This window comes from Aegilops tauschii, chromosome 2 (assembly GCF_002575655.3).
Source record: "Aegilops tauschii subsp. strangulata cultivar AL8/78 chromosome 2, Aet v6.0, whole genome shotgun sequence".
Taxonomy (NCBI): Eukaryota; Viridiplantae; Streptophyta; class Magnoliopsida; order Poales; family Poaceae; genus Aegilops; species Aegilops tauschii.
Window position 1 is genome coordinate 519,790,567 of NC_053036.3, and position 16,783 is coordinate 519,807,349.

Here is a 16,783-nt window from a genome sequence, read left to right on the forward strand (position 1 = left end):
CTTAATTAAAAAAGTTGCGATCTTATATATGGCCAAAAAATATCCTTTTAAAATGTAAAACTAGTTTCCAAAATAATTTGGATCAGTAGGAAACCACATCTGCGGTAGCTAATAAGCAACCTACCATAGTCGTTGTAGTCCATGGCAACTATAAATTATAGTGGAAAACATATCCTGCTCTCATTGAGTATACGTATAAACTAGTACCACAAATGATGTACCAAATAATTATATAGTAGTACTATAGTTGGGAACTTAATAATATTCTTGTGATGCCCCCGATTCAATCGTACACTAATCATACACGCAAACGTGTACGATCAAGATCAAGGACTCATGGGAAGATATCACAACACAACTCTAAAATAAAAATAAGTCATACAAGCATCATAATACAAGCCAGGGGCCTCGAGGGCTCGAATACAAGTGCTCGATCATAGACGAGTCAGCGGAAGCAACAATATCTGAGTACAGACATAAGTTAAACAAGTTGCCATAAGATGGCTAGCACAAACTGGGATACAGATCGAAAGAGGCGTAAGCCTCCTGCCTGGGATCCTCCTAAACTACTCCTGGTCGTCGTCAGCGGCCTGCACATAGTAGTAGGCACCTCCGGTGTAGTAGGAGTCGTCGTCGACGGTGGCGTCTGGCTCCTGGGCTCCAGCATCTTGTTGCGACAACCAGGTAGAATGGAAAGGGGGAAAAGAGGGAGAAAAGCAACCGTGAGTACTCATCCAAAGTACTCGCAAGCAAGGATCTACACTACATATGCATGGGTATCTATGTAAAGGGGCAATATCGGTGGACTGAACTGCAGAATGCCAGAATAAGAGGGGGATAGCTAATCCTATCGAAGACTACGCTTCTGGTAGCCTCCATCTTGCAGCATGTAGAAGAGAGTAGATGGCAAGTTCACCAAGTATCATCGCATAGCATAATCCTACCCGACGATCCCCTCCTCGTCGCCCTGTTAGAGAGCGATCACCGGGTTGTATCTGGCACTTGGAAGGGTGTGTTTTATTAAGTATCCGGTTCTAGTTGTCATAAGGTCAAGGTACAACTCCAAGTCGTCCTGTTACCGAAGATCACGGCTATTCGAATAGATAAACTTCCCTGCAGGGGTGCACCACATAACCCAACACGCTCGATCCCCTTTGGCCGGACACACTTTCCTGGGTCATGCCCGGCCTCGGAAGATCAACACGTCGCAGCCCCACCTAGGCACAACAGAGAGGTCAGCACGCCGGTCTAAATCCTAAGCGCGCAGGGGTCTGGGCCCATCGCCCATTGCACACCTGCACGTTGGGTGGGAGGCCGGAAACAGAACTAGCCCCCTTAATACAAGAGCAGGCTTACGGTCCAATCCGGCGCGCGCCGCTCAGTCGCTAACGTCAAGAAGGCTTCAGCTGATACCACAACGTCGAGTGCCCATAACTGTTCCCGCATAGTTGGTTAGTGCGTATAGGCCAGTGGCCAGACTCAGATCAAATACCAAGATCTCGTTAAGCGCGTTAATTGATGTAACCGCGGACGCCGACCAGGGCCAGGCCCACCTCTCTCCTAGGTGGTCTCAACCTGCCCTGTCGCTCCGCCACAAAGTAATAGTCGAGGGCCGTCGGGAACCCATGCCCACCTCTACCGGGATGGAGCCACCTGTCCGTTCAGCCCCCATCTCCGAACAGTATCATAAGTAATATAACAGTATAAAGTATATAGCATATGCCCGTGATCACCTCCCGAAGAGATCACGGCCCAGTAGTATAGCATGGCAGGCGGACAAGAGTGTAGGGCCACTGATGGAATACTAGCATCCTATACTAAGCATTTAGGATTGTAGGTAAGGGTAACAACTGTAGCAACAATGACAGGCTATGCAGTACAATAGGATTAACCGAAAGCAGTACATGCTACACTACTCTAATGCAAGCAGTAGAGAGAAGGAATAGGCGATATCTGGTGATCAGGGGGGCTTGCCTGGTTGCTCTGGCAAGAAGGGCTCGTCGTCGATGTAGTCGATCACAGGGGTAACGGCAGTGGCCTCAGGGTCTACCGGAAAGAAGTAACAGAGGGGGAACGCAATAAATAACAGAGCAATCAAAGCATCACAAAGCATAACATGGCAATGAGCGGTACTAGGTGTGCCCTAACGCGGTGGTAGGTGATACCGCCGAAGGGGGAAAACATCCGGGAAAGTATTCCCGGTGTTTCGCGTTTTCGGACAGATGAACCGGAGGGGGAAAGTTGCGTGTTTGCTATGCTAGGGATGTGTGGCAGACGAACGGGCTGCGTATCGGGATTTGTCTTGTCGTTCTGAGCAACTTTCATGTACAAAGTTTTTCCATCCGAGCTACGGTTTATTTTATATTAATTTTAAAAGATTTAATCATTTTTAGGATTAATTAATTATTTAAATCAACATTATCCAGAATAGTGTATGCTGACATCATCATGACGTCAGCATGACGTCAGCAGTCAACAGGGCGTTGCCTGGGTCAAACTGACATGTGGGTCCCGCATGCCATACACTGTTAGTTAATTAACAATAGTTAATTAGGTTAGTTAGTTAATTAGGCTAATCTAATTAGGATTAATTAAGTTAATTAATTCTTTAATTAATTAATTAATTAATTAATATTTTAATTATTTTAATTACTATTTACTTATTTACGCATTATTTATTTATTTATTTTTAATTCTTTTTTAAAATACCGTTCTGGGGCTAGGCCCCACATGTCTGTGGCCCAGAGGGGCCATAGCGACCACAGGGCGATGCAGCTAATGGGGCAGGCGCCCGAACGAGGGGCGAACCGGGCCGCGGCGGGGGCACGGGCGCCAGAGCGCGCCGTTGGCCAGGGCGGGGTCCGCCGGCCTGCCTTTTCCGAAGGAGGGGTCGCCGGAGGCAGCAGCAGGCGCGCCGCGGCCTCGCGCGAGGCGGCAGAGGCGAGGTGGATGCCGGAGTGCGGCCACGACGAGCAAGGCGGCTGCGCGGGAGGGCAGGGGCGCGTGCGGGGTGGAGCAGGCGTCCACAGGCGCCGTGGCTGCGGCTGGATGGCGCGGGTTGCGCACGCGGGGGCACACGGGAGCGCGCGTTCGCGCGCTGGGTCGATCAGGGGCGAAGGCAGCCGGCGCAAGAAGCAGGCGCGGGCGGAGCGGTGGTAGGCGGCAGCGGGTGGCCGCAATGGAAGCGGGAGGCGGCGACTCGGCGGGCACGAGAAGCAGTCGGCGAGCACGCCGAGCTGGATGAGCGGGAGGGGCGGCAGAGCGGGCAGCGGGGCGCCGGAACGCGCGAGGGAGAGAGGAGGAGGGGGAGTGCGTGGTGGTAGTGGGTTACGGTTTCGGGGATGGGGGGATAAGGGGAGTGGGGTGGCCGGTTGGGCCTTTTGGGCTGGTGGCCTGCTGGCTAGCTGGGCCATTCAGCCCAGGGGGAGGGGGGTTTCTTCCTTTTCTCTTTTGTTTAAGTTTTTATTTTTATTTATTTTCTGTTTATTAGTTTTCTAATTTTATTTTCTATATATATTTGTTTTATAAAATATATAAGTAGTACCCAAATTAGTGTTTCAAAATACCCCGATGCCACAAAAAGTTTGGTGACAAAATAAAACTGTTTAGTATTTTATTAATTGTAAAAGGCATGTAATTAATTGTTTTTGCTACTGTCATAATTATTTTAGAGCCTTTAAACACTTCTTCAGAGTTTGGTTTCGCCACCACAATTACCTATGATTTATCCGACACATTTAGGACATTTTTTTAGTGTTTCAAAACTTTTGTTGCTTTCTTGATTGAATTTGAGTTTGAATCGGTTTCGAACTAACGCAAGATTAGCAACACTAATCGAGGTGACGTGGCATCATTAACAGGGAATTACTGTAGTCTGATTATCCGGGCGTCACAATTCTCCTCCACTACAAGAAATCTCGTCCCGAGATTTAAGAGGGGAGTAAGGGGGAAGTTCTGGTTACGAAATTCTAACGAATATTCTCGGTCTTGATTGCTCTTCTCGAAGAGGTCAATCCATACCGTTGATGTCTCCATTCCTATGCATCAATGCATCATGATGAAGTTGTCGTCCTTCCTTCAGGATCTTCACCGTACTTACGAAAGGATAAGAAGGGAACTCCGGGAGAACGGACCCTTGCAGGGTTGACTATCAAGTAGATAACATCGGGGAAGGTGGCAGAAAGTAACTCTCTCTGTTTTTAAGGCGTCGCTAAGGCGTCGCTTAGGCGACGCCTAGGCATTAGGGCGCCCCCAGGAGTCAAGGCGTCGGCCTTGCCTTACATGTGTGCCTAAGGCGTCCGCCTTAGTCCTTAAGGCATCCAAGGCATCCGCCTAGGCGCCACTCTGCCTGCCTTAGGCAAATAAGGAGGCCTTAGACAGAGCTGGGTGGTCTAGGCGGGAAACAGAGAACTGGGAGGGAAGGAAAGGGCGGGAAAGGTCTGTTTTGGCGCCAACAGGTACTAGAGGGAGAGAGAGATCTGAGCTTCAGTTTCCCCCACCCCCAGGCTGGATCTGAGCTTCTCCCCCTCCTCCACAGCAGCTTCTCCCCCTCCTCTCTGGCAGCTTCCCCCTCCTCTCCGGCAGATCCCCCTCCCCCTCCTCTCCTGTAGTTCCTCCTCCCCCTCCTCTCCTGCAGATTCTCCATCCTCTCCAGAACAACAAGCAAGCAGCACCTCTCCAAGAGGACCAAGGCAGCAGGCAGCAACAAGCATTCAACAAGGTATGGGGCTTCCTTCCCTCCTCTTCGCCCCTCCCTTTATAGCATATTAGTGGAAGATGGGTAGATTAGAATAATGAATGATGGGCTCCTGCTTGTATTAGAATAATGATGGCTCTTAGATTGATGGGTGGATTAGAATAAAGGCTAGTTGAATACTGATGCATGATGTCTTGTGCTCAACAACGGATTAGTTTAATGACTAGTTGAATGCTGATTAGTTTAATGGCTAGTTGATTGTCGTTGTTTGCTACATCTGCATGAGTAGAGTAGTTTAGTTGCTGCCACAACAGCCTTTTCATCTGTCTGGTACCCTTTTGTCTATCTAGTAAGTACTTTATTGTTTGTTGCCTTGTTGGCTTGTTGCCATGGCAGCCCTTTTATCAGTTATGCTAATATTCCTTTGTGTTTGGTTGTTTGCTGTAGGTAGTAGAAGTGTAGCACCATGGATGGAAATGCAGCAGCTGATGGGGGTGAGCCCCCCTATGATCCAATGAAAGATCCAACAAGGAAGCCACAACGATCAAATGATCCGGGATGGAACTATGGATATTGGTCTGAGCCTCCAAATCAGGATCTTGTTGTGTGCGCTCTTTGTGGCAAGATAACGTCTGGAGGGATCAAGAGGCATAAGGAGCATCTTGCGGGCGTCGGGGGTGATGCAATTGGTTGTCCTAAGGCCACCACACAACTGAGGAGAGAAATGAGAGCATATTTGGAGCAAAATAGGAGGATCAAGGGAGTAGTAGATGTAGATGATGATCAGGAGGTTGTGGAGGTGAGTTCAGTTGGAGCAAACATCGCCTCTAAAAGGCCAAGCTCAGGGACAACAGCCAAACAGAATAAGAAAGCGTTTATCATCAACATGCAAGGTAAAAAGAAGTCTGTTACTGCTGCCGCCAATAGTTCCAAGCCTATTGTTGCCATGTTACGAAGAACACCTGAGGATCTTGCAGATGAAAGGCACTCTGGGTGTTCTCAAAGCACCATGGAGTCCAGCACAAAGACTCAGGAAGAGAGGCATTATGTCAGTATGCAGTGGGCATTGTTCTTTTACGAGTGTGGCATTCCATTTAATGCTGCAAGTAGTAGGCAGTTTGAGGTTGCAATTGAAGCCACTTGTCAATATGGTTCAGGTTACAAGCCACCTAGTGCACATGAGCTGAGAGAGCCATTGCTTAATGATTGTGTGAAGGAAACAGGACTTTCGAGGAGGCAACACGAGGCAGCATGGAAAAAATATGGATGCACACTCATGTCGGATGGCTGGTCAGATAAAAGAGGACGCCATTTGATTAACTTCCTTGTTAATAGTCCAGAGGGCACTTTCTTCTTGGAGTCGGTTGATGCCTCAAGTGTATGTCATGACGGTGATATGATAGCTAATTTGCTTGAGAAGAGAATTCTGGTTGTTGGAAAAGAGAATGTGGTACAAGTTATCACCGATAATGGTGCTAATTACAAGAAAGCTGGCCACCTTCTAATGGAGAGGATGCCTACTCTATATTGGAGCCCGTGTGCATGTCATTGCTTGGACCTAATGTTGGAAGATATAGGAAAGTTGAAGGCATTTAAGAAGCCTATTGCAGGGGCTAGACGTGTCACAACTTTCATCTATAGACATGGAAGACTTCTTAGTCTAATGAGGAAGGCCACGGGTGGGGATCTTGTGAGACCAGCAGCAACTCGTTTTGCCACAGCCATCCTCACACTTAGGAGTTTGGTTAAGAACAAGGCTGCATTGAGGAGTTTATTTACATCTGATGAATGGGTTGGAAACAAGTTAGCCAAAACACAAGTTGGCTTGAATGTGCAAGAGATTATACTTTCAACGGAGTGGTGGAGCGCAATTGAGGACTGCCTTAGAGCTTCAACTGCACTTCTTAGAGTACTTAGAGTAGCGGATGGTGATGAGAAGCCTGCCATGCGAGAGATTAAAGCACTTATGATTTATGCAAAGGAGAGGATCAATCTAGGTTTCCCTCAACAAAACAAGCAACAATTGCTCAAGAAGATCTTGGCCATTGTTGACAAGCGTTGGGAGAATCAAATGGATCATCCATTGTATGGGGCTGCTCTATTTTTGAACCCAGGAAAGTTCTTTCCTATTGTAAGCAGAAATGATGATGCCTTAGTTGGGGAGCTTAGGAGCTGCTTTAATGATGTGCTTGCAAAAATGGTACCGGATGCCAATGTTCAAAAAAAAGATGGATCAATAATCTGTGCTCTATGAGGGCCAACGAGAAGGCTTTTCTAATCCATTGGCACTCGAGACCATGAGCACAAGAAACCCTCGTAAGTCATATTAAATGCATCATGTTAATTTTAGCATGTTAGTTCCAGTTCCAGCAATGTAATTTCTGTACAAACTCTTAATATGTGTCAGTTTTTATCATTTTAGTTGATTGGTGGAGTTCATTTGGTGGTCGGGCCATTGACCTACAAAGGTTTGCAAAGCGCATTGTTAGTCTTTGTGCTTCATCATCTGGTTGTGAGAGGAATTGGAGCACGTTTGAATTTGTAAGTCAACTAGTAAAGCAGTATTTGTGTTTGTTCAATGATGATTTCAGCAAGTTATTTACTTATTTCACTTGTTGTATCTACTTTGTAGATCCATACGAAGAAAAGGAACAGGTTACAATGGTAAAGGTTGAATGATCTTGTCTTTGTTTCATACAACCGGAAGAATATGCAACGGTTTCAAAAGAGGCATGAGAAGGTGGGCGAGAATAGCTTTGAGGCTTTGGTCATTGAGGATTTTGATTGGGGCAATGAGTGGGTGGACCCATCACTATCACAGCCTCAAGGTGCTCGAGGTTGTCCTGAAGACAATCAAGACATTACATGGGAGGATGTTGATGTGGCTATTGGTGCATCTTCGAACCTTCGAGGCCGCAATCTGCATAGGACATCAACTATAGTTCGTAGGGGCCAGACAAATGTCTGTCTGCAACACTACGCACGCAAGAGACCTACTACAACACGACCTACAAATCCTGAAGAAGATGAAGCAGAGGAGGACTTGGAGCAAGAACAACACTCAAGTATGCCCAATGCGGAGGGGGAGGATTCAGACTACGTTGAGGATGATGATGATGTGAGCAATGACGATCAAGAGCCAACTAATGTTGACCAAGATGGTGAAGACAGCACCAATGCCAATGAGTTTGATGATGATGACTTTTGATTGAGACTTTGGGAGTGGAGAGACATGAGAGAGCTGAGTTGGCCACCTTTATCCCTTTTGCTATGCTGGAATTATCTATTATTCTGTTTGTCTTATGTGGACCTTTCACCTTTGTTATGTGGACTACTGGACTTGTGTCATTTGAATTAGTTAATGGTTATGTAATATGCCATGCATTGCAGATTGCAGTTGCACTCATACTTGCTATCTTTCTTTCCACTTTTGCTCGCTGCCTCACTTTTATTTCTATTTTTTGTGGAATGTGCATTGGTAAGTGATACATTATTCTAACATATTTGTTCATGACTTCATGTTGATGCAGAATTCTGCTGGGGAGAAAAGCAAGTGCAAAGAGGATGGGAATGGATGCTATATGGGCTCTACAACAATCAGTTGCAAGGTGTGTATGGCTGTATGCCTAGTTGCTTAACGCCTACCAAGTTCTACTTAATTCTGTTGCTTACAAGTCTCTAAGGCGTCGCCTCGCCTTATGCCTTAGCTATTAGGCAGTGAGGCGCCCCCTCAGCGCCTCGCCTCGCCTTAGCGCCTTAAAAACATAGGTAACTCTCGAATTGAAACCTTAGAAAATATCGAGAGCAAAGTAAGAAGGTGCAAAATAGAAGTTTCAAGCGCATAGGCAATCGTTTGTTGCCTGAAGCGAAGTGTGAAAGGGGTTCAGAGCAATGGGAATAAGTATTGCGTCTGATACCAGATAGATGATCTCATCGGAAGGTGGCTCGTGAATTACACACGAGGCCACACGCGAGGAATAACTTTGGGAACAGGAGGTGTACAGGAGAGTCAGGTTTCGATCTTGTGAAACTGTGGGTTATGGGCCCACCATGTGGGTTAAAAGCAGGAAGGGCGGTGACATCTTGCATGGTCATGATAGCAAGGCATATCAGAGGGTAGCCTGTCAGTTATGTCGGCAACCACATCGGTACCAAGGGCGAGGGACGAAGAGAACCATTTTCCTGCTCGTTGAACGAGGCGGACCAATAGGCAAAGTTCTCGTCCATCGGTGGCTACCGAAATGTTATCAACAATAGTAACACGATCCTACTTCAAGGTTGTACACCAGGGTGTTTACATAAGCAGCGAATCATTACTACTTAGATCTTATAGATCACAAGAAAGTTTAAACAAAACAATGGAAAGGAAAAGGTGATCATCAGATTAAATAGAACAATGAAAAGGAAAAATGTGTTTAAACACATAATTCAGGGGTATATCCTTCCCAAGGACAAACAGAGCATGATATCCATGACAGGATATAATATAGAAAACCCTTTAGGAAAGGGGAGAGAAATTTCATGATATTACCCATACAATAGTGTTTGGATAACTTGATAAAGAAAATTTGGCATTGTGCTTCAAATGTTCTTATTGAAAATTGGAGTACCACATACATGCTTCGAGATAGCATTGACATGGTCATCATGTAAGGGTCAAATTTTGGATAAACAAAGGATCCATCAGGAACAACTTATAGAATAATTTTACAATTTCATCATGCAAGAATGGATATCCTTGCTAAGAAGGAAACTATAACAATAGGTCCTCTGGTCAGGCGTGCTAGCCATGATATCACCTTACCGAGTCATCTAAAGACCAATGTTATAACTCTTGGAAATATGTTCCAACCATCATATCTGACCGAGGTACAGACCCGCTTGGTGTCAGGATACCTCAGACTTAGGATGCCTGAGAAGAAAAGGTGCAACACAAATTTGACGAGATGGCAATGTAAGATTCTCGGGAAATGAACTATGGGAGCAAGTTCCGACACAAGAGTTCATCATTAAACCAAGGAGAAGATGAGGAGGTGGCTGATGAACTCAGCGATAATTCATTGAGATTTTCAAAAGATGGATTTCCACACCTAGGTGAACAAGGAGATAACATTTGTCAGATCAAATGATATAATGAGGTATGCTCAAGGAAAACATGCACAGTTAAACATTGGTTGAAAGGTGCATCCAAAATATGGGCTTACGTAGCATGATCGATGTTAGAATGGTGATTCAGTAACCAATGGTCTAAGAATGAATTATCGACCATTAACTTCAAAGCAATAGGGTTGCTAGAAGTTTTGAAGTCGCACATCATACTTCAATTGTCGATTTTCCGGTTAGAAACAACACGGGGACCAAGAACAATGGTGATGGTGTGAAGTATCATAATACCAAGAATTATTTAAGAGGTGGAGCAATTCTCACAACATCCTTGATATAAAAGATGATAATAATCCAAGGTGGAACATAATACAAACTGGATAGCAAGTTGCATCCATAACATGAACAAGTTTGTGATGAAAGGAAGGTAAAGATGTTGTAGATGGTAACTCAAATTACCAAGGGACGAGGATGGCACTTACCATCATGAATTTGATTGATATCCTAGAAGGAATCAAAATGTTGATGATGATCACGACGACAAATTTTGTCTAGAGGGTCCACGAAGATGTAATCGATCGGTGATGCCATCAAGCCAAGGGAATGGTGAAGCAAAAGGCTATTATAAACATAGATAAGATGTCATCTCGGGATTCAGAGTTGTCTCTCAAGACAAACAATATGATGGTGAAAGTTCGATGTAAGCTTAGAGCATTGTCGGGATTGTGTCCCGGGGATGAAGGACATAGGTAGAATGGTCAAGCAGTCAGCCTAACGATGATGATGTAGTCAATCAGCTGGGAATGACACGATCGAGTACAAACTCGTAAGAAATGAAGTTTACTAATAGTTGTTGAATCACAGAGCAGACTCGATTCAGTTGTCGGTGTACTTGAGTGACTAACTACTCAGTATCCAGGAAAAATTGGAATCAGTGAGAAGGTAGTACTTGATGAAGAACTCATAAGAAGTTATGCAGTTCCATGACAATCTCGAGATACCAGGGGGGCAATACTCGACGACAGATCAAAGTAGAGGTTGGACTAGGGTATTGCTCTGCAGAAGACAAGTGCTCAAACTTGCACGAGAAATGGAATCAAGGAGAAACATGGTCGGAACCACGATTGCAAATGATCAATTCACAGATACCAAATGATATTATATCAAGGAAATAGTTATTATTACAAGAAGCTTACATGATAGGATCTACATCATGTCCATGGGCATGAACACAAAGTTCAAGGTTGACTCCCACTTCTCTAATGCATAACCTTCCATTCACTTCTCGCCTTCGACGAAGTGGTAGTGTTGAAGTCTTATCTGACATAACAACAGTAGAGTATGGCCCATAGTAGTTTCTGGGTTCACACAGATTAGAAAAGGCATAGGTTCAACCCATCAGGGTCTCTTAGGAACATATACCGCAAACTTCAGGAGTAAATAACACAAGCTCGAAAGCAAAGCATGGTTGGCCAAATCAAGGAATAGGATTTACCAGTGGCATTATGTATCAGGGAAAGAACTTCCAAAGTGATTGAATATGAAGGACGTTGTCGGATAAAATTCAACAAAGGATCAGATGGTCCTCAAGGGATCTGATGAAAGGTACTCAACCAGAAGAAGAAAGAAGGCAAGGAGATAAGATTATAGAAACAACTGACTAATTCAAAGCTCAAATGCAAAGGAATTATGATTCCCAAATCAAGGGATCAGAAGCAAACGCTCTGATTAAGGATGGATAAGTCGAATAGACTTAGTGGTACAATCGATGGCAAATTGATTGGTCGAGAACCAGCTCATGTTCGGGAAGACGTCTGAGCCGGAAAGATAATTTATAAGGATCAACTGATGATTACGTGCATTCGCACACATGTTGAATCAAGAGAATCATAATAAAATCAGAAAGGATTTTCTTGAATATTGTTGGACATATGGAAGTAACCATAACGTAAGCAGATAAGGAGGAACAAGAGCAACAGGCTACTGAGGATACTTGGAAGATCGAATAGTATTCTAAAGAATTTTGTGAAACACATGAATAACTGTGGACTAACAGATACTTGGCAAGCGCGAGTAATTATCCATAGCGGTATTCATGTGGCAAAGAACTGCAAGGCAGTAGGCTCAACAGATTCTCAGGACAACAGAGGGTATTTTGGGGCATCTTGTAATAACAAGAGCAATTGGAAAGGAAGGTATGGACGCCAAGTGTAGGAAGCTATCCATAATGATATAACAGTGGTAGGGAATTTGCAAAGGCGGTGGGCACAAGTGTCTCGAGAGAACATCGGAGATTATCTTCGGAATCTTCTGGTGCAGTAGACGATCAACTGTAATAAGGGGCTCTCCGGAAGAAAGTTGTTACGAGAACCTAATGTTAGTGTTTAGCAAATTTATTTAACCCGAATAGAAGAGAGATCAGAGTTCCAGAGTATAGGTCGAGGAATAAAAGATCCTAATACCACCCAATGGCGACGTGGGCCCATGGGTCGCACAACCAAGTTAGTAAAACAATTTTCATCGACTAGACTCAACTTCGGCCAAGGAGTGTGGAAGGGGGATTCCTACGGGCAGTCGGCTCTGATACCAACTTGTGACGCCCCCGATTCAATCGTACACTAATCATACACGCAAACGTGTACGATCAAGATCAGGGACTCACGGGAAGATATCACAACACAACTCTAAAATAAAAATAAATCATACAAGCATCATAATACAAGCCAGGGGCCTCGAGGGCTCGAATACAAGTGCTCGATCATAGACGAGTCAGCGGAAGCAACAATATCTAAGTACAGACATAAGTTAAACAAGTTGCCATAAGATGCACTACAAAAAAATACACTTCCGTGATGATACGTGTTTGTCACAGTAGGTCGCGTTTTTTGTCATGCATGTACATCCATGACAAATTTATGACAGAATCAAGATAGTCATACCTGTGCTGTCATAGAAGTGTTCCATGACATTACCAAAATTATCATCACGGAAGTGTCCACTTCCATGACGATAAATCACGCGTCACAGAAGTGCTTTCGTCAAGGGTGACCGACACGTGGCATCCACCGTAACGGAACGCCGTTAAGCTATCGGGTCGGTTTTTGGATCCGATAACCCGTTAACAACCGCGACCAATGGGGATTTTCCACGTGTAAAATCATCATTGGCTGGAGGAAACACGTGTCGGCTCATCGTTGGGACAGATGTCATCCACTCATTGGACAGAAGGCGCCTATGATACGTCGACAGGTGGCACGGCCCATCAAGTTTAAATGGGCTGGCCCAACTAAAGGCCCACAAGATTTTGCAGACCATAATGGGCCAGCCCAGCTAAAGGCCCACGAGATTTTGCGGACCATAATGGGCTGGCCCAGCTAAAGGCCCACAAGATTTCACGGGCCATAATGGGCCGACCCACGTAAAGGCCCACAAGATTTTTGTGTGCCATAATGGGCCGGCCTAGGTAAAGGCCCACAAAATTCTTGCGGATCATAATGGGCCGGCCCAGCTAAAGGCCCACGAGATTTCGCTGATACTAATGGGCCGGCCTAGCTGTAGGCCCACAAGATTTTGAGGACCCTAGTAGGACGGCCCATTAACTGGCTGCCATGTTTTGGGCCAAATGCCGGCCCATATTTGATCCGGTCCATTAATGGCCTGCCACGTTCCGGGCCTAATAATGGCCCATATGAGATCCGGCCCGTTAAAAGCCGCCCACGTTCTGGGCCAAATCACGGCCCAGATCAGGTCCGGCCCTTTAAGAGGCTTTGGCCTCAATTATGGCCCATATCAGATTGGGCCCGTTAACTGGGCGCTATGCTTTTGGGCCCACTTGCTAAAGGCCCATTTAGTAATTCGGCCTCATATTAGTTTCGGCCTGTTAAGGGCCCGTTTAACATTTCGGCCGTATATTAATTTCGGCCTGTTAAAAGCCCGTCATATAGTTGGGCCTAACTACGGCCCGGTTTGCATCTGGCCTGCTCGCAGCCGATATCTGATTGGGTCAAACAAGGACCGAGACAATTTTGGCCTGTTAAAAGCTCGTGATTTGATTCGCACAATCATGGGTCGGGGTCCATTTCGGGCTGCTGCCGGCCCGTGAGCTGTTCGGCACGTTTCAGGCCCAACCTACTTCTCAGCCTCCTAAAAGCCCATTGAGTTTTCTTGCGAAAAGAGGGCCGGGGGTTACTCGGCCTATTAAAGGCCCGAATCTACTAGTGGTCCAGTTTGACGAGGCCCATGATGCGGATCATACATCGTGATTGCATGACGGCCCGATTATGTACCGTAATTTTACGGTTTGGCCGGTTTACTGCGAAGACATGATATATATATAGTAAAATAACTGCAGCATTGTGAATAAGAAAAAACCTAGACTATACAATAAAGAAATTACGGCATATTACATCCACTGGGCATCAAAGTTCGCCACTATGATAATAAAGCACAAGCAGACAGCAGATTACATACACTGGGCATCAAAGATCGCCACCAGTGCAAATAAACACGCCGACAAAATAATATACAAAACCGACAGCACTTCAATAGAGTTCAAGAAAGGTTAGCCCTGCTAGCGAGTTGCAGCGCAACCACCTGAGCAAGATGATGAGACTGCGCTTGTTCAACACTTATATCTTCCTCACTCTGAAAGATAAACAAGCAGACAGATGACAGGTTTTGCACATAAAAGTATCAGTGCTGACAATTCATCACATTTCTTACTGACGAATAAAGTGACACAGTTTAAAATTGCATTAACACAATATGGTATTGTTCAGGTCAAGACATGGCAGGAAATGACATTGTGAAGGAGTTGTGTAACGCCCCGGATTCGATGCACCAGGTGTCTGCCAGTTATTCGTCGTTGTTGCCATTGTTGGGAATCGTAGCATAATTTAAAATTTTCCTACGCTCACCAAGATGCATCTATGGAGTCTACTAGCAACGAGGGGAAAGGAGTGCATCTACATACCCTTGTAGATCGCGAGCGGAAGCGTTCCAATGAACATGGATGACGGAGTCGTACTCGCCGTGATCCAAATCACCGATGACCGAGTGCCGAACGGACGGCACCTCCGCGTTCAACACACGTACGGTGCAGCGACGTCTCCTTCTTCTTGATCCAGCAAGGGGGAAGGAGAGGTTGATGGAGATCCAGCAGCACGACGGCGTGGTGGTGGATGTAGCGGGTCTCCGGCAGGGCTTCGCCGAGCTTCTGCGAGAGAGAGAGAGGTGTTGCAGGGGAGGAGGGAGGCGCCCAAGGCTGTAGGTTGCTGCCCTCCCTCCCCCCCCCGTTATATAGGCCCCTGGGAGATGGGATCTCCAAGGGGGGGGGCGGCGGCCAAGGGGGGAAGGGTTGCCTTGCCCCCCAAGGCAAGGGGGAAGCCCCCCCACCCTAGGGTTCCCAACCCTAGGCGCATGGGGGGAGGCCCATGGGGGGCGCGCAGCCCACTAGGGGCTGGTTCCCTTCCACTTTCAGCCCACGGGGCCCTCCGGGACAGGTGGCCCCACCCGATGGACCCCCGGGACCCTTCCGGTGGTCCGGGTACAATACCGGTAACCCCCGAAACTTTCCCGGTGGCCGAAACCGGACTTCCTATATATAATTCTTCACCTCCGGACCATTCCGGAACCTCTTGTGACGTCCGGGATCTCATCCGGGACTCCGAACAACTTTTGGGTTTCCGCATACATATATCTCTACAACCCTAGCATCACCGAACCTTAAGTGTGTAGACCCTACGGGTTCGGGAGACATGCAGACATGACCGAGACGCCTCTCCGGTCAATAACCAACAGCGGGATCTGGATACCCATGTTGGCTCCCACATGTTCCACGATGATCTCATCGGATGAACCACGGTGTCGAGGATTCAATCAATCCCGTATGCAATTCCCTTTGTCAATCGATATGTTACTTGCCCGAGATTCGATCGTCGGTATCCCAATACCTTGTTCAATCTCGTTACCGGCAAGTCTCTTTACTCGTACCACAATGCATGATCCCGTGATTAACGCCTTAGTCACATTGAGCTCATTATGATGATGCATTACCGAGTGGGCCCATAGACACCTCTCCGTCACACGGAGTGACAAATCCCAGTCTCGATCCGTGCCAACCCAACAGACACTTTCGGAGATACCCGTAGTGCACCTTTATAGTCACCCAGTTACGTTGTGACGTTTGGCACACCCAAAGCACTCCTACGGTATTCGGGAGTTGCATGATCTCATGGTCTAAGGAAAAGATACTTGACATTGGAAAAGCTCTAGCAAACGAAACTACACGATCTTTTATGCTATGCTTAGGATTGGGTCTTGTCCATCACATCATTCGCCTAATGATGTGATCCCGTTATCAATGACATCCAATGTCCATAGCCAGGAAACCATGACTATCAGTTGATCAACGAGCTAGTCAACTAGAGGCTTACTAGGGACACGTTGTGGTCTATGTATTCACACATGTATTACGATTTCCGGACAATACAATTATAGCATGAATAATAGACAATTACCATGAACAAAGAAATATAATAATAACCATTTATTATTGCCTCTAGGGCATATTTCCAACAGTCTCCCACTTGCACTAGAGTCAATAATCTAGTTACATTGTGATGAATCGAACACCCATTGCGTCCTGGTGTTGATCATGTTTTGCCCTAGGGAGAGGTTTAGTCAACGGATCTGCTACATTCAGGCCCGTATGTACTTTACAAATATCTATGTCTCCATTTTGAACACTTTCACGAATGGAGTTGAAGCGACGCTTGATATGCCTGGTCTTCCTGTGAAACCTGGGCTCCTTCGCAAGGGCAATAGCTCCAGTGTTGCCACAGAAGAGAGTCATCGGGCCCGACGCATTGGGAATCACCCCTAGGTCGGTAATGAACTCCTTCATCCAGACTGCTTCCTGTGCTGCCTCCGAGGCTGCCATGTACTCCGCTTCACATGTAGATCCCGCCACGACGCTTTGCTTGC

The 16,783-nt window shown here is 46.2% G+C and overlaps 2 pseudogenes; one reads left to right on the forward strand and one right to left on the reverse strand.

The window, feature by feature from the left end:
- The window catches only part of LOC109784971 (uncharacterized), a 180,028-nt pseudogene that overhangs the window by 73,122 nt on the left and 90,123 nt on the right, over positions 1-16,783 (reverse strand).
- LOC109784972 (uncharacterized) lies at positions 5,163-7,904 on the forward strand (annotated as a pseudogene).